The sequence below is a fragment of the Amblyomma maculatum genome, chromosome 1 (genome assembly GCF_055883805.1).
Source record: "Amblyomma maculatum isolate TAMU_Amacu chromosome 1, ASM5588380v1, whole genome shotgun sequence".
Lineage (NCBI taxonomy): Eukaryota > Metazoa > Arthropoda > Arachnida > Ixodida > Ixodidae > Amblyomma > Amblyomma maculatum.
Genome location: NC_139344.1, coordinates 257,341,594 through 257,364,163, shown reverse-complemented (window position 1 = coordinate 257,364,163; position 22,570 = coordinate 257,341,594). Strand labels below are relative to the sequence as shown.

Here is a 22,570-nt window from a genome sequence, read left to right as displayed (position 1 = left end):
CAGCCGAACGTGACCATCGAGAATGTTCTGCACTTCGCTTTTCTTCTTTTTTTCATCACACCCGTTGCTCTCCATTCGGATGACAATAAAAGCAAATAGCCAGAAGCGGTCACGGAAGTGAGCGCATTACCTGCCAGAGAAAGAAGCGCATGCTCCAAATGGTTGCACAACTGAGCCTTTGCCGTTAGTCGGCTAAATGGTCATGCGCACGTAGAGTGCCTACTTCGTTTTCTCCAAGGAGTCACGGCTGCGCGGATGTCGATATGCCACTTAAGCTTTCGGCCCACATCTTGCACACAGCTCTGTCTGCGCCGCAGACTCCTCAGACGCTTGTAAAACGATGATCCCGAGCAATCGTACGTCCCCTGGCGTGCGCATTCGAGCAGCAAAAGCACAAGCGTAACGCGAACGCAAGAGCTTTCGCAGCCGTTTCCTGTTTATTTAAACTGCGGACGAAATGAGGCGCGAGTTTAGACCGCGCTGCAGATAGACTCGTAAACAAGACATAGCTTCGCCTTCGAGACAGACAGATGGCTTTTGTTTGCTATTCGGAGTGAGTGTAGTGTCTCGTGGGCGCTGGCGACTGGCTTTGAGTGGCCAGCGCCTGAGCAGTCTGTGCGAAGACGAGCAGGCACGTTTCTGCATCCGCGGCTAAGATCGCCCGTAACTGGTTTCCAGACTTTTCGTATGCATTGGCCTGAGGAGCACGTGCCTGTTGGTAATGCAGCACGACACCATACTTGCCAGCATACAGTACCTTTGCTGCTGTGTACGAACCGAGAAACGCACAAACATACTATGAAACACGGAAGCTGCTGTCATCGGTCTCCGTAAAGGTTATACGGTCGAAAAGGGGCCCACAAGAATTGAACTCATTGGCAACTCGGCGAAAATCGTTTGCACTTCAGCGTGGCATCTATGGACACTTGCGCTATGGGCTGAAAACGCCTTCAGACAGACGTGCGTGTCAGTCAAAAAAAAAAGAAAGAAAAGGAAAGAAAAGTGGCTAACCGACTTCATCAACTCATCGCTTGTAGATACGTAGAAGGGGTCCGACTCCGAGTGGAGGTGGGCACCTTGCCATCACCCATAACACAGGAACGTGCTGACGCGCATCAAGTAGATTTCCTTGAGGAATCTAGGATCTCTCTTTGCGTGTGCTGGGTATGCCGCACTGCAAGCGTTTTCAGCGACAATCATATTCAAACAACTCGGGAGGAAAATAAGTGATTTTAACCATCGGTTTGGTGCACCGTGAACCAATGGGAACCTGGCGTTTTCGCTTTCCTTCAACAATTCTTCATGCATGTTTACGTGGCGCTTATCCCGTCCACACATTCCTTTGAGTCTCGACTGTCATTAAGCGAGAATGTATAGCCTGGCAATCCCATGTGCTCCGAAATCCACCATGCATTTTATTTGTAACACAGGAATACCAACAGACAAAAAACAAAACACCAAAGCTGAAGAGGGAACTGCGGAGTAAACAGAGAGGCTGCATGGAATACAGGGCACGCTAACTACGCACCTAATGCTGGACACACGTAATGACATGTAGCCATCATGGACACTTGCCGTACAGAGACGGATATTGATTACTTGTCCTTCTCCAACCGGCATTTTCGAGCTCGAGGTACAGCCATATCGATTTCACTAAAAAAAAAAAAAAAAAAAAAAAAAAAAGCGCAAGCTTGAAAGGCATTCTTTTCTCAGTTTCATTTTTAATATCGACAACTCCCTCGTGACGTACAGCATGCCCCTAGTTACATCTGTTTATGCGTTCATAGACAGCTGAAGTCCTTCCGTCCTTGCTTTGTTTTATTCAAATCTCTGCTCTTGCAAACATGCCACGCCTGGTGAACAACTACGCCCTATTTTGGTCAGATGTCTGGGAAATCAAGCGTCTCTCCGTAAACTTCGGCTGTAAATTCCCGCTGCTGCGCGGTTTCAAGTCGTTTGGAGTCTTTTCACACACACACACACACACACACACACACACACACACACACACACACACACACACACACACACACACACACACACACACACACACACACACACACACACACACACACACACACACACACACACACACACACACACACACACACACACACACACACACACACACACACACACACACACACACACACACACACACACACACACACACACACACACACACACACACACACACACACACACACACACACACACACACACACACACACACACACACACACACACACACACACACACACACACACACACACACACACACACACACACACACACACACACACACACACACACACACACACACACACACACACACACACACACACACACACACACACACACACACACACACACACACACACACACACACACACACACACACACACACACACACACACACACACACACACACACACACACACACACACACACACACACACACACACATCTGCAACAGGTGTACGCCCATAGTGCGAAAAAGAATAGCCATACAACGCGCAGTAAGCACTGCTAAGTGACCGCATACAGGGGCAGTTAGCCGTCCACAAAAGCTAGCTGTCTGCTCGCCGTCAAAATCCCCGGCATTACTTCGATGCACTGTCGGGCGTGGTGCTGTTTACGCGCTGCATAAAATGCGTGTATGCCTATTCGCGTGAATTGGCTGATCGCAAATTGGTTCCGCCTGTGATGGATGGTGGCCGCTGCAGGAGCGACTGCCGCCCAGCGCGAGCCTGGCTCCCTCGCTGGCGGGGACTCCCTTGCCCCAACGGAGGCCGCGTAAAATTAGACGCGCGTCGTCCCACGACGGGCCATTCACTTCCCTGCTGGCGGGAGACCGTGCTCGCCTCCTCCCCGCCGTTTCCAAACGCGCATCGACGCCTGATAGAGCGACGGGTCGCAAAACCGTGGCCACGCGGCGACATGGAAAGAAAAAATGGCAATATCCGCAAGAACTAGAGTGTGCGCCGGATATGTGATGCGACAACAGCGCTCTTGGAGGTGTGCGCGTAGGATGGGGATACACAATCTACCATTCGCCGACAGCTTACGGAATCGAAAGATTTGGAGCAGTGCCAGTACCGGAAGGCGACGCGACCTCGCCGTCGAGAGATCGACTCACGCTTTCCATTTTCAGTTTGGTGGAGACAATGTGGGGATCGCCCTAAGCCTGTTCTCTTAGTGAGGTATCAATAGAGTCCTGCCCTCTCACTGGGGTTCTAGCCCCTGTCCTAGACACATCGCTCCGCATATTCATGGTTCTCGAAACAATAGCACAGATACAACAAGCATATGTGACCATTTCCTCACGTGGGGCCGAGTAGGAATCCACTAAACGTTTCGATAAAGAAGCTGAAAAGCCTGTTCCTGCAGATATTGTATGGCTCCTAAACTTGTGAATTCATGCACAAGTTTACGAGCCATGGGCTTCCGCCGAAAGACGTCTCGAACGGCCCAATTATATGCACATGTTCCGAGTAGGCTTCGACTCACCGTCATAGCAAAACACTGTACCAGCTACCGTAGGCGCCCAAGTGCAGTTCAGCCATTACCGCCCAACATTGCAGGTCACTCGAGAAAAAGCGATCCGGGGCAGAACTCATCCACAAGCTTCACATCACATTTTAATATTCTGTTACGTTTTCACTCAGCCGACTTCAGTTAGGAAGCACATCAAAAGTGCAGTTCATGTATTGATTGCTTTGAAAGTTCATTGCCTTTCTTTTGTCCTTTTTTGCTCACTAGAAATGTGTGGGGAAATTCGTATTATGTTCATGTTGTATCTTCCTTGTGTACCTATATTAAGTTCTAGCTCATTACCATTAATGTGTTAGCGATTTTGACGATGATCATATCAGCGTTTTTTCTTTTTTCTCTCGTTTTTTACGTAATAGAATTTATGAAATTTGTATTATATGTTGACATTCCGCTCTCCGGTGCATGGTATGCACTGCTTCTGCCGGCCCACTCACAAGCACCAAGGTGCTTATAGGTGCGGCAGACAAAGATTGTTTAAATATTGCGGACATCCTCAAACGAGCCTTGCAGTATTCACCATCCATAACAGCTCTACTTATCGTGCAATTACTAAGGCCTCCGCGGACCGTTGAGCCCTAACGACCGTTACCCTCCGAAAGATCGCCGTCGGGCTAACATAGCTGCAACAATGCTCCCCCACGTCAGCCAAGTTGGACTGTACTCTCCGCCCCTGCGTTCATAGCTCATGAGAAATCACAATGTCCGGGAAAGCGGAAGCATAGTTGGACTAAGCGTGGCATCTTATTCAAAGCGACGAATACGCATCTCATATCACGTCGTATGAGTGGGGCCGACATCAGTGGCTTGGGCACTGGGAAAACACATCTCGCATGAGATGGAATAGAGCGATCAGTGACAGTGCTTCGGGGAGGAACAGAGCGGTTTCTGCGGGATGCGATATGCGAATGAGTTGCTTTCTTGTCCTTATTCTCCCTGAGTTGAACATTACAGCAAAGTTAAAAAATAGCCTAGAAGTTTATCTTAGCGGATGGATGATATTTTTCCTTTCCTAGCACGCAAGGAAAATCGAGGGGGAAGGGAGGGGGGTGACTTCAGCAACTTACTTCCCGCCGCCCAAAAGCGCCTACGCCCAGAGTAGACGTGCTGGTATTTTTACGTCGGCACGTTGTTTGCCATCAAAGTTAGGGTTTGCCATGAAAGTACGCCTATGTACTCCCACATGGGGCCCTTAATCATAAGTACCTCTTATAAACGGCATATCGTTTCATGGCAGTCCTGAACGGAGCGACGTCTACATAAGTTGAGAACGAAATTTCCTAGTGCCGGGAAATTTGCCGGTAGAAAATGAATGAGCGAGAGCTGTAAGCACTTGTATCTATGCTCCATCCACCCGTAGTTTCTTGTTAACAAAAAAAAAAACAAAAAAAGACAAACCTGTGTGTCAAATGTGCGGTGAAGGGCTCATATTCAATCACATCTTAATTTCCTGCTCACATCTCGAAGAACTTAGGGGACAATATTTCGCTGTATTTTACAATGAACTTATCCTATTTCATCCAGCACTACTTTTAAGCGAACAAGCAATCGTCGAATTTTCTCATGTTTCTACGTTTTTGAAGACAGCCAATGTTTTAAATCAAATATATGTAACGCAACATCTAGACAATTAGCAGATCATCTAACTTTATGTTTGGTGCATGACAGCCTTAGTTGCTTATGCGCCATAGAATTACATACAACTATGCACCACACCATCGTTGGTAAATGTATATCGAACGGGCCAATACAAGCGTGAACGCAACTGCGGGGCCATTTCATCGAAAGGTATCAAATAATAGTGCACTTAGTTTCTACTTATACGAAGGATGGCCATCAAATTCCACAGTTGAAAATTGTACGCTCTAGCACTGAGCCCCAACCGCAGCATTTTCAGAACTGGATATAATTCTGCCTTGAATTGACACGCTCATGTTTGGTAGCCACGAAAGCGCACGCCCGGATCAAGGAGGTGCAGGTTTCAGTAATGATAATTTGCTGTAAGAACTTGAGTTTTCTAATTGTTGTAGGCAGCTGCCGCAACAGCTCATGATGGCTGAGCAACGATGCGTTTGGATGCTCAGGACATAATGCACGATACGCGCTGACGAGGACACGAGGTCTGCACCCCGAAGAGTGCCAATTGCTTACATGTCATATACGAACAAAGTCTTTCTGAAGACGTTGATGTGTGAACATTCGATACAGTGCATGAACACTGGACACTCCTTGAGGCTCGGGCAGAAGTCAAAGTTAATATATGAGCCGAGCCTTCGTAGCCAAACTTTCTCATCTGCGAACTGTTACGCACACAGCGTGTAATGCTGTGCAACCAGTTTCTAACCCTGGCTGTCGCTCACGAACGTATTCCTGTGTGCAAACGACGAAGAGACGTGAGAAATGAAGGAAGAGAAAAAAGAAGGAAACGGCAGCTGATAATCGCTCGCATTCTCTTTCATCACGATCACGACTAAGTCAAAAATGGGCTTAATTCCTAGGCCTCCGGGTACGAACTCTCCGCTAACTCCAATGTCAACAGCAATAAATTGAAACCGCCTTTCAACGTTTCTTACAACGTCTTCCATCGAAACACTCACAGGTACCATCTCAGCTTGCTCAGCGCTTGATAAAAAGGTACTTGCTTAATTATCTTAGAAACCTGCCTGATTAGGTACCCGCTTGCAGGCCCTATCGTTCCTCCATGAGTCATTCAACACCTTGTACATCAGTTTAAAGTTCACAATGAAAGCTCATAAATTAAATATCTTCTCGGTTGCAACATTCGAAAGGAACAATGGATCAATATAGCCGCCCCCCCCCCCCTTGTGTTTTTAAGAGAAAACAAAGGAAGAAACTCACTCAATCAGCAATCGCAGCTGCTTGCTGTTGCAATGCGATTTCAGGTCTTTCTGTTAAGTATTCAAGCATAAAACTCACCTTAGCGTTATTATTCTATTACTGTGTTTTGGTCATTGTTTTGCGTTCAGCAGTTCGAGAGATTAAATCAACCCTGTTTCGGTGCTGTCTGAGACCAGCTCACCTTGGTTCAACTCTGAAGCGTCTCGAATCACACTGGTCGAACTTGGTACACAAAGCACATACCGGGGCTCATTGAAAGAGGCGTTTTATTTTGCTTAAAGCTAGAGAGGAATTGATAGCCGATTCGCATTTAAAGTTGTTGCCCCGCATTGCGGCTGTGCCGACCCAGAAGAAAACAGCAACGGAACAATAACCTTTCACTCATTTTTGGTTGGCAGTCACCTCTTCACGGTGTGCAACTCGCAAACACACGTTGTATTTCTTTCGTTACACAAAAAGAAAACCAACAAAAAAGCAACCTATAGAGGTGGCAGAGTAACTCTTTTGAACAAAGAACTCCGTCATGTGGTTGGCGATTCAAAGAAATTGTGCCCGAGGAAAAAGCAGCTTTTCCGAAGTGCCACTTTGGCTGGCGCAAACTGTGTAACGAGCTCTGGGAACGCAGTCGGAAACGTGTTTCTTTGCCGCAAAAGACATTCACCGCACGTTCCTTTCGTGACCAAGGACATCAAAAGTAAAGTAGAGAATTTAAAGGAGGTTCACTTGCGAAACTCCACGCCGTTGTTAAGAGCAGACACGCTAATGCCGAGCGCGCCCAACGCCCACAACTCGGACAGTTCATGACATGCAATAGTGGCGAGCAGTTCTTGCAGTTTGCTGTTTTGTTCTATTTAGCCTCGAAAGCATTTCACGAGCGTGCTCCGACATCATAACGACTCGCGAATGTTGCAAACGAGCTGACCGCGAGCGGGCCTCGTGCTCAGGCGCAGAATCGATGCTATCTCCGATTCCTTCGAAAATCGTTACGCGCCGTTTTCGGTCAAGATTCGCTGGGACGCAGCGACGGTGAATTCCGGCGCGGGTCGTCCCGCCCCGCCGGACGACAGCGGTGCTGGCCTCGCGGCCCGAAACAGCCCGATCAATCCGCGCCAGCGCCCCCGGACTCTCGCCCCGAGAGTTGGGCGCCGTGGCTCCCTAGGGCTGGGGAAGTGGAGTCGCTCAATCTAGAACACAAGTGAACCTTTGTGGCCACGTGACACATTTCCGCCAATGACAGGTCGCCTTTCCTTCCCCGTTTGCAGCCTCCGCTTCCCCGCTAGCGCTCGGGGCGCTCGCGGTTCTCTCTCTTCCTCCCCCTCTGCCTTCCCCCCTCTGCACTCTTGGACTGTTGTTCTTTGCGGCCGTGCAGTTGGTCCCTGCTGCCATTGCGCAAAAAAATCCGGGAAGATCAGAACGCTCTGCCTTAGTTCGCAACCCCAACTACTGCCAACCAGTCGGAAGCCTAACGGTCCACACCGTTGCCACTGCGTATCTAGGTTATCGCTAGAAAGAGAGCAAACGAGGAAGGGAAAAGAGCGCCGGGCGTCAGCAGCCACTGCGTGAGCCGGCGAGACTTGAAGGCTACAGGGCGTCCCGCCGCAGCGCGCCGGTACACGAGTCGCCACCCTCCGACTGAACGACGTCTGCACGCTCCAGGCTCCGGCTGCTGACGACAGGCTTCACCGTCAAGCGGAGAGGAAGCAAGGAGAAGCCCGCCTACAGGTAACCGAGCCATTGTGCATGTCTCTGCGAACGGGCGCACGCAGACAGCTCGCGAAATCAGCAGTGTGCAACGTTCAAAAGACACGCAGAGCAAATTGCAAACCATTTTTTTTTTTTTTTTCAATATAATGTCCTTGAAGAACTTTGATGGATGCAGCGAGACGAAAACGCCGCGCTGCATTACGCATTGCTCGTTGCAAAGATCCATCCGCGTGGAGCTGCAGAATTTGATGCGTTCTTAAGCAGTTTGAAAATTCTAAATTGTAAAATAGCACTCTCACAAAAACCAACTATTGCCGTCTACGCGCCGAAAATCCCACGTGCTCGTCGCCCACCATCGGGCGAGCAAGGAAGGGCCCTTGGAGCGTGCAGCGTTACTTGCGTCGGTGCTACAACTCCCAAAACGGAGAACGAGCATCGCGGCGAGGCGCACTTAGCGGCGCCGGAACGGGTGAAGCCGGTTCCCGCATCGGCCTGGCGCCCGTCCACAGCCCAGCCTCTTCCGCTGCCGGTGCAGTGCGCGTGCCGGCGAGCGACAGAGCGCCGACGTAGCCCCGCGCTTGAACATGGCGGCCGATTTAAACGGACGCGGAAGCCACCTTAGCTGCCGGGTGCCTTGCGGGCGAGGCCGGACGCGACTACGGGGCCCTTTCGCAACCGCAGCGCTATAGCCGAAGCACACGCTTGTTTCCACTCTCGCGTGCGAAGCAACAAGGCTTCGGAGAGAAAACGTTCCGCAAATTGAAACTGATGTGGAGGAATCATGTAGAGCCCACGTACGGCACGGGCACGCTTTTCGTGCCTCATATCCCCTAGGCTGTGAGCTACCAAGTGATATCATGTTCCAAAGTCAACGGCATTCCTCTGACTCTTTTGAGGCAGCCTTTTTGCACCCCGCGGTCCGCATCTGCTTTGGCACATTGTGCACTACCCACTGTGAGATCCGGCGTCCGCTTAGACACGGCGACCGCTCGATCCAAACGTGCTCTCTTTGTGAGGCGTCGTAAGAGAAGAAAAAGCGACTCTTGTAACCATGTCGAATGCTGTTTCCCGAGAAGAGCTTAAAAGAGCTTAAAGGGTGCGGGTTGTCTGTGGCCCATGAATAAACTAGTAACTTTGTTCTTAGGAAAGAGGCGTCTTGAAGAATTTAAAGCAACTTTTTCCTGCCGTCCCCGTGCGTTAAAATCAGCATTATTTCTCCTCTGACTTGAACAATAGCGCGCTCAAATTATATATAAAAAAAAAAGCATCGTTTGGTTGTTTTGCTGTAGCTGTTGGTGTCACATAGTTTTCTTATGAACTAATGGGATCGTATTGACATATGCGCTCCGGCGTCAAGGGCGGGCGGCATGCTCCAGCCCTTTTTTCCCCACACACACACACACACACACACACACACACACACACACACACACACACACACACACACACACACACACACACACACACACACACACACACACACACACACACACACACACACGCACAAAGCCGTCCAAGAAATGCATGACGTCAATGGAACCGCCTATTCCGTGAGTGCCCCGTAAATATGCGCCTGCCCTGCATAGTATACATTACAGTATACTTCCCAGGATCAGAAGCACGAGCAAAGATTGTGGTCTATCGTGTCTAGTCCTCGTGAGGACTGTGTGACCAATTACATTTTTTTTTTCGTAAAATGAAACACCCAGTTAATATCTTTTCGTGGCATCGCTTTCATGAAATCAAGCCAAGCGTCTAAGAAATGATTGAAAGCGTTAGGCGATTCATATAGAACGTAAAGTTTCTTTTTGGCGTTTTTAACGACGACTGCGCCAGTTTTTTTATTTTTTTTTTCCTTTTTTCCAGTTTGTCCTGCCTTGTCAAAATCTATATAACCAGCAAAACACGCTTATATATGTGTCGTTTTCATTAATATTCCTTTTCTTTCTTTTTTTTTCATACAACCGCGTCGAGAGAAGACAACCAATGCGCACTTATGTGAGACAGCAGCAACTACGAACTATCTGAGCTGCAAGTCGCAGTTCGCTGAAGATCAAAGTGCTGAGAATTTCGCATCTTTTACATTCGGAAGATATATGCACGCATAGAAAGGTTCGCTCACGGCTTCATGGCGAACTGATTGAGAGTCAAAAACCGTTGAATATGCTGTGCACAGCTTGTGTACTGGGATATAAATATCCCTGGCAGAACAATGGTAGAGCTTGTTTTGCTTTGTTTGCTCGAGCGTACGAAGACAGCTGCTGAAACAGCTGGTTCGCGCTCGTGACTTCCTCTGCATAGCTGCGTCTGCGTACACTTTATTTTGCACACGAAAGTCGTTTGCGCTAGCTGTATCGAAACGAACAATTCCATGAATTAAATTGCAAAGTAAAATTTCTAAAATGCATCCAAGAGACACAAATTTCAAGAGAGGCTTCAAGTTTGATGAAGAGGCGTTTTGTTCATTGCTGATTATATTACAGGCGATAATCCACTGCGAGCATTAAGCTCACAAAGTTTTCAGCTATGGCATATTTATTTATTTTATTTATTTATTTATTTATTTATTTATTTATTTATTTATTTATTTATTTATTTATTTATTTATTTATTTATTTATTTATTTATTTATTTATTTATTTATTAATACCGTCAGATTCTCATTGCAAGAAACAGAACAATAACTTACGTGGAAAAGACAGAGAAATAAAAATACACGCATGGTTTAACACGCGTTTGTTATTTTCCTAAAATGCGCTGGAATTCAAGGTATCGAGAATATTGTGTGTCAAAACCAAACCAAAAGGTGTCGTGACCTTGGCCCCTTAACTAGAGGGAGCCGCGTGATACTCCCGGAAAAGGGCTGCACATTGCATGGAGAATCGTACGAACTTGGGATGTACCACCGAGGTATGTCAACTAAATAAATTTGACAGCTCGCTCACTGGAGACAAATCTCTTCAAGCTGATTGTCATGTTCCTCATTTGCACTGTATGATAAAAGAACCGTGCGACGATTCACATGACGCGTTCATTGCTGTTGAATCATATAGATATATATGTGGCTAAAATGGGCACCCAGCTATGGCTAATGCATTACCACGCGTCTCGTGCTGCGTTCGCTACGACAGGCGCACCTGTATTCCGCATTAAGCAACTTCGTAATATGCTTACGATGCAATGAGCTACGAGCAGACAGTTTCGAAAGTGGCTCAGGGGGTACGAGCTGCAGGAGCGGTGCGTTTGGCGCCGATGGCGCGCAGGTAAAGAAGGAATAAAAAAAAAAAAAGCAATAAAGACTTTGCTTTACTTCTATATTTCAGCTCTCACAACAACATTGACATTTTTTTTAGAATGCATGCTGTGCCTCCCCAGCGTGTTTGTTCCCTAATTACGGACTCGTTTACAGAATTTCGAACCGGAACAAGCTTCACTACCATAGCGCACTTGAACGTCATAGCAGTCATAGCTCCTTACTTGTGTCTCAAAATGCACCCATATAATCACTGCGTCTTCCTTAATTTTCCTTTACGCTATAACTTAAGATCGGTAGTTCTAACCGTGATGTGTGCTTGTCGCCACAACTCGGCCCGCATATGCCGTTTGCTTGTTCTCCTAAGTGAATTAAGCAATTAGTCATATTAGCTCTGGACATGTGACAGACTCCTTTCCTTGGCGCTCTTTCTTTCCTTTTTCTCCCTTTGTTCCCCTCTCCTACTGGGCATCGCCCAGTTAACATCCCTGCCTTTCTATTCTCTCTCTCTCTCTAGTCAATTAGCGGCTCGTAAGTGAAATTTAACCTTGACACGTTTACTATTACCTGTATTCGTCTGGACAAATTTTGGCATTCAGAATCAACGACAGGCTGCTAACGCTCCCTCGGAACCACGCCACGAGATATGGCAATGGTAAACATCGTGCGCGAGTGCACATTACGTTAAACCCGTAAACTGCCTTTTCGTGAGCATCTCCGGCATTCTGGCTGTCGGAAAAAATGCGCGTTTGTTTTCCTTTACCTCTCTTAGCAGCAAAAAAGTAAACCGGTCAGTACCCATGCAACTATATTTCCTCTAAGCGCTTCGTGCTTGCACCCCGGACAATTTTTCGCGATTTTTCTTCTTCAGCACTATGCGAAGCTGCACGATTTGTCAGATTCTTGATTCAGGGAAAGGAAGGGTAGAAAATAAATAAAAGTTCGCGCTGCCATCTGCATCATTATCCCCCGCCCCAACGCTAACGCAGCGCCCTTGTTCGAGGTCAGGGCGCATTACTTGAGCGTGAAAAACTGAACTCCCTCTTCCACGCGCTTTCTTTTTGGCGCATGGCAATCACACTTGTATGGGCGAATGCGGTTCAGTGCAGTTTACTGGGGCAGTGTAGGCCAGCACGTCGTACGTAGCCGGTGTAATACCATTGTTTTGAACGGAAGTAGCGGTGAGGGAGGAGGTGGATAATCGCCTCGAAGCACCTTCCCCTTTTACCCCCCTATTACACGAAATAAAATTAGTTCTATATTGGCTTTGCAGATTTGTTTACCAATACACGCCTCTCAAGATGTCAACTCATAGGATCCTCCATGCAGCGAAAAAAAAAAATAAATAAAGAAGAAATGCGATAGAACATTGCGCTCTTTTTTTTTTTTTTTTTTTTTTGAAGGGATGCATTATGAATATGTAACAGCAACTGTGACATTTAAGACTTAAAGAGCTGCCCACTGTACTTGAATGAGCGTTTATTCCTTGTTAACACTAAGTCACTAGTTAATACGATTATCACTCTACAGCGTTGCATATCATAGCCAACTTCTAAACAAGTGCGAAACTAGAATGTAAAATTAAAAAATACAGTTTAGCTGGGGTCTCTTACAGCAGTTTAGGTTCAATTGAATTTTTTTTTTTTTTATGAGCTTTGAAGTTTTAAAAACGTTGATGTCACAGCTATGCCATTATTCAGTGACAATTTTTTAGGGGTAAAGGAAGTGCCTTGTTAAGTACGAAGCGCGTTCTTAACGATGAAGGTTCTCACTCATATCCGACGGTGTCACACGAACAGTAGGTCGCAAAACACGGCGAACTATATCCGTAACCAACCGGGACAGATGCATCGAAAGGAACCAAGCCGACTCGTCTGACGGCCGAGTGACTTTATCCACTTGCACATAATTACGCACCAGCTGATACCACGCCGACTCATATGTTCACATCATCAAAAATATCGGCGCGCGCTGGCGACTCTAAAACTCCAGCCGCAAGGGCGCCAGGTCACTCGAGGCTATTGTAATATACTTATGCACTAAAAGTATTTCTGAGTGCAAAGATGAAGTCCGTGACCTTTCCGAAATTTACTGACCCGGCTGCAGTTCATACATACTTGCTCATTGCATACAGGTGCCCAAAGACGACCCTAAACTGCAATGCACTGGTTGCTTCCGCCTAACGGTTCAGAGAATCCCTGCAAGTGATGATGCTTCCTGTAACGCTGCCATACCGGAAATGAAAGCCTTCGGTAGCCGACTGCCGATCTGCTTTTGTGTACTGTGTGAAGCTACTGATCGTATACAGTGTCAAGAAATTCTCAACGTCTAGACGTGTGTAATATAAAAAAAAATTATAATAAAGAAACGAAAATTGGTCATTGCTTTGCACAGTTTGAGTGTGCGCGGGCTTGGAGTTCAGAGCGAGTAATGGCTGTCATGAAGTCGCGCGTAAGGGGCAGGTCCCGAAAGAAATATATTGTTTAATTTTGTACCCTGATAAGTTAAGGAACAGTGATCGTGCTGAGCGGGCCAGGGAACAAACGCGAGTGACATTCTAGTCGTAATAAAAAAAAAGGGGGGGGGGGGGAGGGGGGAGGGGGCACGTAATGCGAAGGCAAGATAGCCGATGGTCGTTAAGGGTAATTGATTAAAGTCTATGACAAGACAAGCCTAGCAAGGGTGGAAGAGAGTTGGATGGAGTTAATTGAGATCATAGGTGACTGGAGCCGACACAGGACCGGTTTGATTGGAGGAATATGAATATATCAGAGGGGTATTTGTTCTGCAGTGGGTGTACGGATGATGAGGATGCTCGTGCTGATGATGAATCATATTTACAAGCGCACCTCTGTTTGCGCGCTTTCGTCTCAGTGGTTGATCATCCTTCTTTGTGCTCTTAAGCTCCCATTAGGCGTTCTTGTTGTTCCTGCTTCTATACCCGGCTCGCCTTTTCATATCGTTCTTGTACGCTCTAAATCTGATAGTGGCTTATGCTTTTACTGCTGTCTTCGACAACGTTTAGGCGAAATAAAAGCGTGAGAAATGAGCCAGAAAAATGCTTTCGGTTGTCCCCACCTTTCGTAAGACATTTCGCGCCTCCCGCATCGCATAGACTGTCACCGTCATGCAACACCTGTTCCGTACATCAGCCGTGTCCTTGGGTGTAACGGCACGTAACCACATCGTAACGCAGCAGTCCCGTATTCTTCGGTGTACAGAGGGAGGTCGGAGAGAAAACTTCAGAAGCTTCACGCTGAACTCCTGCACACCGAGCGCCGGTGTTCTTCCGGTAACGCAGGGGCTGCCGGCAGCATGCGTTAGAGACGCCCGCGATGCGCCTTTGGGAGTCAGTGGACCTTGCAGCCCTGCGCTCAGGCGGAACGCTTACAGTGGGCCGAGGGAGGTCTGGCATCCAGTGCTCAGTTGATCGCACACAACGCACCGCCGCCGCTGCCGCACGGTGGATGTAAATGAGCCACCGCGGCGCCACAGATCTCTGTGTGGGTCCTCGGACCACGTGACAGCCTCCTGCATGTACTTAAAAGGAGAATCCATGCATGCTTGCATCGCAGCAAGTCGATCATCAAGGTCTTCCGGGCATTCATCGCTATCGTCGTATTGTTACGATTATTATTATTACTATTATCCCTTCGTGCGTATCAATGATGAGGTTAGAATCGCTGCATGGGGCCATTTCTGCGCGTTCGCCCGCATGAAAACTAACGTTGGGTCACATAAAGAGTTGGGAGGGGTTAGCGTTTTTCCTCTCTCCACGTCCTCGCCGTGGTTCTGTTTTGCTTTGAACTCTGAGTGCATACAAAATTCTCTGTATAATTGCATTGAATTGCTCTGTCAGGAATTGTCTGCGGGCATGGAGTTGGAGTTGTTTACGACCATGCAGTGGGTGATACTCGTCTCGCACAGGCACTTTCAGTCGACAGCCTAGTTGATAGCCGTCCAGACTGCCGAACTTGATCGAACTCAAGAGAGCTGGCTGCTGCGGTACGACCAGTTCAATTATATGTAGCTACTTTAGGCGCCACCACCATTACCGATGGTTTTTTGCACACAAACTTAATCAACCTACCGATTTAACCAAAAGGAACAAAAACGGAAGTGGTTTTTTTTTTCTTAAAAAAAAAAAAGTAATTTTCATTGCTTCTAACATCTACCTCGCTTTTTTAGACGCGTTCCAAGTTGGTCCCTGTGAACTTGGGCCTGCGTCCAGTGTTTTGTTTCTCCGAGGCAAGTTATTTATCCAGTTGAATAATTAATCTTAACAAACAGCGGAAAGGACGGGACAAGAAAACAGGACAGCGCTTGTACTGTTGTCTTTCTTGTCCCGCCTTTTGCTCTCTTTGCTAAGGTAAACCCGCAACTAGCTCAACTGTCTACCCTGATTAATAATTCACTGCTCCAGTTGCAATGTTGCAGCGCGTAGCTGTGGACGTTCGAGAGTGCACGCTACTGCTGCTGCGCGAACACCTTGTCGAATTCCGCGCTGCTACGTCGAGATTCATTGGAGGTATACCCTTGTCGTAGAGCTTACTTTTTTATTTATGGTGCTGAGTTTGCCACACGGCATAAAAGGTGGTGGTGGAATCACAGAAATGTGTGGAGTACAGCCACGTGCGAGAAGTCACATAAACTGCGTGCATAAATGTTGTTCGTTATCCATAAGTGGAAATTAGAGTCATTAGTCGGTAGAAGTCCAGCTTTTTGTAGAATGGTCTTGCGTATATGCGAAGTTCCTGGGCATGTCCGTATTAGATGCCGGACAGTGGTGTCGCGAGCGGGTTCTTCGCACTATGGGCATTTTTCGGGAACTATCATTGTAGGACTTTGCCATTGGTGTCGAACGGCGGGTGTACGGGCCACTCCGACTCTCAGCCATCTCAGAGATACCTCCTCCACCCTTGTTAGATTGGGGGGAAGGGGGTGCTTACACGGGGGAATTAGAGCACGTGTGCGCTGCCTAAAGGATGCTTAGTTAGTAGGGAGAAGAGCTTAGTTGGGCGTTTGAAAGGCAGCCATCGGCCCAATGTGTTGCCAATGCACTGGTCCACATTGCCAACACAGTGACAGTATTGGGCCGACGGTTTGTGCTGCCTGTTTAGGGCCTTCTAAATCCTCACGTGATACAGGCATACAAATCTCTTTGGTCACAGGCATGGATAACAAACCTACCTCAGACATTCTCCCACACGAGAACAAACACAGAATGGGCGGCCTTTTACGCGCACTACAGAGAACGAGGCGCCGGCGCTCATCACCGTGCCATTTCTTCACCACTCTGCGAGCTCTCTGTGGCCCCGGGGCATCGCATCGAGCGGTGACGTGCTCGAGTGCAAGAAAGACGCCATTGACAAAGCGCATCTCTGTGCGCTGGTGCATGGGCGCTCATCTCGAAGGAAGCGGAGATTTCGTCAGGAGCGCCACACCGCTACGCACGCTCAAAGATGGATTAGTATCGCGCACGGAAAACGTTTGTCTGCGTTCTCTGGCAACGGAAGGAAAGCATGGGCGTGTTCACAATATTTTTGTACGGCTTACTGCAAGGAGCTTACAGCCAGCGCGCAAAGTGAGTCGTGAGGCGTCGTCAAACGCCGAGGACAGTCACACTCGAGCCATCTCACAGGTGGGCCAAAACTTGATGCTTGCAAGCGCAAGGAGCGGTGATATTGCACAGCAGAAATTGAAACTACATACTCGTTACAAAATTCAATAGCAATCGAGAAATACGCAGTGATTGTGACCAGACTGCATACATTTTACCTGTTGTATAGTGGGATGAGAATTTATCGGAATTTTTTTATTGACATGTTGCTTGGAGGATAAAACATTACGGGAACGCCGACGTGAAGGGGTGGTGTAATAGACACCTGCAGTGCCTTAAGTTTAGCCCCCAGTTCAACACACACACACACACACACACACACACACACACACACACACACACACACACACACACACACACACACACACACACACACACACACACACACACACACACACACACACACACACACACACACACACACACACACACACACACACACACACACACACACACACACACACACACACACACACACACACACACACACACACACACACACACACACACACACACACACACACACACACACACACACACACACACACACACACACACACACACACACACACACACACACACACACACACACACACACACAAATGGCTGCTTCTGCAAGGCACCAGAAGTGACTAAGGCAACTTACAAACGTCGCTGGCACTTTAGCGCATCTTTATGTGCGGTGGGTGCACTTTAGCAATGGATAAATACAGCGACTGAAATACTCCGGCTAAAATTACACGAGAAAACAGTAAACAAAGAAGCAAGGTTCAGCAGGTATTCGCAGATGTTAATAACACGGTCGAAATCTGCTCTTACAAAATAAAACTTGACAAGTTCCTTGATTTTAGGAAAAAAATTGAAATCTGCGACAGTCAGTCATTAATGGATAATCGCATTTGTGACTCGGCTTTACAAATTACGCCGCTCTTCTGACCACCCACCCTTTTCAAGAAACGTAGGCACTAAAGAGGGTCAAAAAGTGCCGCAGATGTGCACGTGTCGGCAAAAGAAGAAAACAAACAAACACGATCACATCTCAGCCAGCTCGCTTCGCGGTCACTGATATAGTGCCCACATATTCGTGGGCTTTGGCCTCACGAGGCTATGTGTACTATTGCTACCAAAGTCGTGTACACAGCTTCTCTAACATGAACAATTTCTTGCCTAGAAAAAGACAAATCCTATTATGGAAACATCGCCTAGAGGTCTCAGCCTTTCCTCGAAACCCTTGTTCATTTTGTTTTGTGTTGAACCGGCCCAGTCAGACGTGAAAGTTGGCGATTAGTTAGGTACTGATGGGATCACGAACATGGCTACAGGAACCTTCTGAAGCTTGTTATCAACGGGGAAAACGCGTCGAAAGATAACGATGCGAACGCTTCCCTAAACCGCGTCCTGAGAAATAGCGAGGCTACCAATGCCGACCACGAGTCACCATGGTTACCATAGCTGGCACTGCGCTGGCAAGCTGCGAGAGCTGCGTTGTCATTCGCTTCGCGATCTGTGCACAAATTAAAATTATTTATCTATTCGTCATGAACTAAATTTGTACTTTCCTGGGACACTTTGCTCGTATGCGTGTGTCACAACTTTACGAAAGGCCTGGCAACCACCATTGAGTTCGTAAAATCGAGTTTCAACAGTGTGTACGGCTCAAAGATAAGAGCGCGAAGATAAGAACAGAAGCACGCACCCACGCGCACGCAAGCCCTCTGACCGAGAACACACGTAACCCGTCCGCGGCGTCTTGAGCAACAACCAGAGAAACGGCATCACATTCCGCTAGGTCATTTTATCCTAGCGGTAAGGAACCAAAAGTGACGACAGGGTCTCCGAGGCGACTCTTCGTCGTTAGAAAAAAACAAAATCAGAGAAAGGCAGAGAAAGGCAGAGGCAAAACAAAGCAGACGCGTGGAGCAATTCCACCGCCATTAAGCTTGGCTTTCTTGTGAGAAAACATGAAAAAAAAGACTGCTGGTTTTTGTGTATATGTGTATCCGTGTAGACACTTATTCGTTGGACGGCTGCCAGAATTTCTTCCGAGGAAGCCATCCCGAGTGTGACGAGGTGGTGGTGGTGCATGGCGTCACCACGAAACCGCTATGCAAAACGTTTTACGAACTGGCGAGACCCTTGTTGCAGCGCAGTGACGTCGACACTGGTGGGAGACGCTTGTGGCATCACGTTCGGAGCGGAGAGAGGAAACAAACTACGTGACGGGACTGGCGTAAGCTCGTGTTCTGCGCTCTGCGAATAACGCTCTTGAGACAGCGTCAATGAGGAACGCATTATATTGAAACTGGCATTATAAACGTAAACGAGATGACACCACGGTAGGAAAACGATATACTTTAATCCGACGTTTCGTCAAGGTAACTTCAGGCTACACGCTGTCACGTGACCAGCTGTTATTTTAAATCAATTGCCAAGTGCGTACAACCAGCTGCACCGTAGAGAGCACAGCCTAGAAAAGCGGATTGTGTTACCTCGGACGCGTGTCGGGGCTTTAAAGTCACGAGGAATTTTTTTTTTTTTTTTTTTATTGAGTCAGGCGCCGTTTTTGGCTGATAAAAAATACCGCTTTACGTAAACACTAGCTTGATGGAAACAATGTAGCTAGCCATTTTTCGAGGAGATCTAAAACTTCTGGACTGACACTTTTTCTCTCAAGGCAATAATCAAAAATAGCTAATTAGTCCTTACTAATTAATTATACACACACGCGCGTGTGTGTATGCGTGCGTGTGCGTGCGTGTGTGCGTGCGTGCGTGCGTGTGTGCGTGCGGAAGCTTGTACTATAGAATTTACACATTCACCGCGGTCATTTGTACGCATGCTTCTTCAACTATGTCATACTCTTTCGTTGGTTGTCTTCGACGAGTGCAATTCCACCCTAAAAGAAGAAGCAAGCTTCGTTGACTGCCTCATAAGCGTGCCGAGGCGACTATTGCTAAATATCGAAACTCGTCTAGAAAGAACGAACACCGTAAGTCGAGAACAGTTTGAGACCGATGATCTAGACTTAGAGGTTGTAGCTCCTTTTAAGCTCCTCACCAGCTTGACGACGAAACGCCAGTTCCTCGGCAGCGTCGTCAACAGAGCCATGAGTGCGTTTCAAACTAGTTTATTATCCGCTAATGACTCAAGTGCTCGAAGCTAGCGAATCAGCTGGAAATTAACGCTAAAGCTATCCACTTCCTGTCCATGTTGTGGTCTATAGGATCGGCCCGGCGACAATACTCGCAAAGCTGGCTGATCTGGAAGCTTCCCTCCATGGCTGCTGTGCCTGCAGAGCATGCGCTGCTTACTGGCTTAGGTGATGTGATGTACCCCACACGCGCACGGCTCTCCTGCAGACTAGTCACAGCTGCTCTCTAAATGAGTCTCTTGCTGGACGATGCACATCGCGTGGATTAAAAAAAAAAAAGAAAAAAAAGGAGCAGCGAGAAAAATAAACGCTTAAAACTCCAACAGCCCAGATTTATCGTAACAGCCAATATGGCCTCTTTTTTAATTCTTTTTAATTGATCTAGAAGTCCTGCTAACTTTGCCCGCTCAGCCGAGCTTGTTCTTGATTGTTGCTCAGTCAATCGCACTGTTACCGGTCCGAGAGCTCGGGGTTTCAGATTTTTCAATAATATTTCTTCCTTTCGTTCGTGTAGATCTTGGCAAGCAGCTTGTATTTCTTTGATGAAACCGTTGTCGCTGCTGTAATCAGCTTACGCGCACTGATGATTTTTTACATTGAACCAACTTCAGAATGCTGCTGCATAAGAGGAAGGGGAGGGGGGGGGGGGGGGGGGGGTATAAGTAGCCACAGGGGCCTGTTGCGCTGACTGTGTTTATGCATTCAAACTGAGAACTTTGTTCACAGAGCCATGCGCGTTTAGGGGTGACCTTAAGGTTTATGATCGGCGCACGCGAGGACCGGCCTTTCGTGCTCTTGGGCTCGTTAACCTCTGCGAGGAAAAATAACAAACGGACAAAAGAACAAACGTGGGGTTATTTTTATACGCAGCCACTCTATTTAGACCGCGAACGTGATGGGAACAGTGGCAATTAGGACAGGAGCATTAGGCGCAACGTGGGAAAGGGCACGCACATCCAGCGTCCCGGCCCTTATCGATCGATACCTACTTAACGCTACGATGGGCACACACCCGTTTCGACAGCCGCCGGGCGGAGCGACGCCCGAAGACACCTCGTTCATATTTGAAGCCCCTCACAATGATCAAGGGTCCGGTCTGCACGCCGAAGAGAGGGGCTTCCATTGCATGGGGCTTCTTTTTGAAGGGCTGGAACAAGTGACCTCGCCCGGTGTCACAAGGCCAGATCGAAATGACAGGTCCGTGACACTGTCCAGCCCGTCCATCAAAGCACAGCTTTGTGTACGTCTACCCTTCCGTGACCGGCCGACTCATCGACGCTGTGGATTCCCCAAAAAGTCCCTAGGCAGCTGTGTGAGGCCACAGTCGGTCTCGAGGGAGAGCGCGCGCTCTCCGGCCGTGGTGAGGCACAGACTCTCCCTAAACAGGTGCCTAGATCTGGGCGCCCGCGCATATTTGTAACTACGAATGTGCAGGTGGTCATCTGCAAAAATTGTGAGAAAGAGCTTGTTGATTTTCATTTCGTAGCCATAAACGCAGCGTTGTTTTGAGCTTTGGTGCATTACGTACTGAGTGCGAAACTACTTTTTTAAACAGTTCAGACCGCCTTCCTTGCTTCCGAGTAAACTATTCTGCCAGCAGCGTGCCCTCTTCTTCGGTAGTTGTTCGAAAGCACACGAACGCTGCACAATGCCAGCATTCCTACGATTTACAACCAAACATTTGTCGACGACGGCATAGATGCTTTTTTTACGTGTGTGTTGTTATAAGCCTCCCTTATGTTTTGCCGTACTCGGCTTCGTTAGCTACGTTGTATTTTCGTGTAGATTGGACAGTCATCGACTTATCGAACTCCGCTTCTCTTGCAGCCTCATTAAAAAAAAAGGGGGGGGGGGGGATTTTCTTTCTTTCTTTCTTTCTTTCTTTCTTTCTTTCTTTCTTTCTTTCTTTCTTTCTTTCTTTCTTTCTTTCTTTCTTTCTTTCTTTCTTTCTTTCTTTCTTCATTGTTCTGTCCATAAACACAAAGGAAAATGGCTGGTACTGCACACTGCTTTAAAATGGTACCATTGATTTTTTATTGTAACGGGTGGAATATTTAACGATCGCTGTTTATACGTTGAGTGCGTTACAACGGATAGGAAAGTGTGAATGCCACGTCGATAGTCAACTCCTGGAATATTTTGGGTAATGTCAGACGCCTCCTTTCGAGTTTCCGGGTAATTGTTCTGGGATTAACTTTCGCTTCACTCTCTTTACGCGAAAAATCGGCTCATTTCATACCACAGAAGATGTTAAATTGGCCCCGCAAGCGCAAAATAGGGCTAATTAAAGGACATTACGCGCGCCCGTATTCGCTGTAGCACCTGCAACGTCATGTACGTACTCGAACAGTCAACAGCATTTGACAAGGTACTGGATGCAATGCAGTATATTCAGATAGTGTTTAACGTACTCGTCTCTTTATAAAATAAG

The 22,570-nt window shown here is 47.6% G+C and overlaps 1 protein-coding gene across 1 annotated transcript in view; it reads left to right on the top strand.

The window, feature by feature from the left end:
• The first annotated feature begins 7,770 nt into the window (after positions 1–7,770).
• Positions 7,771–22,570, top strand: part of LOC146206294 (uncharacterized) — a 124,599-nt gene continuing 109,799 nt past the window's right edge. The window contains exon 1 of the mRNA XM_084590927.1: positions 7,771–8,133. The gene's annotated coding sequence lies outside the window, so the exon portion shown is untranslated. The remainder of the gene's footprint in view (positions 8,134–22,570) is intronic.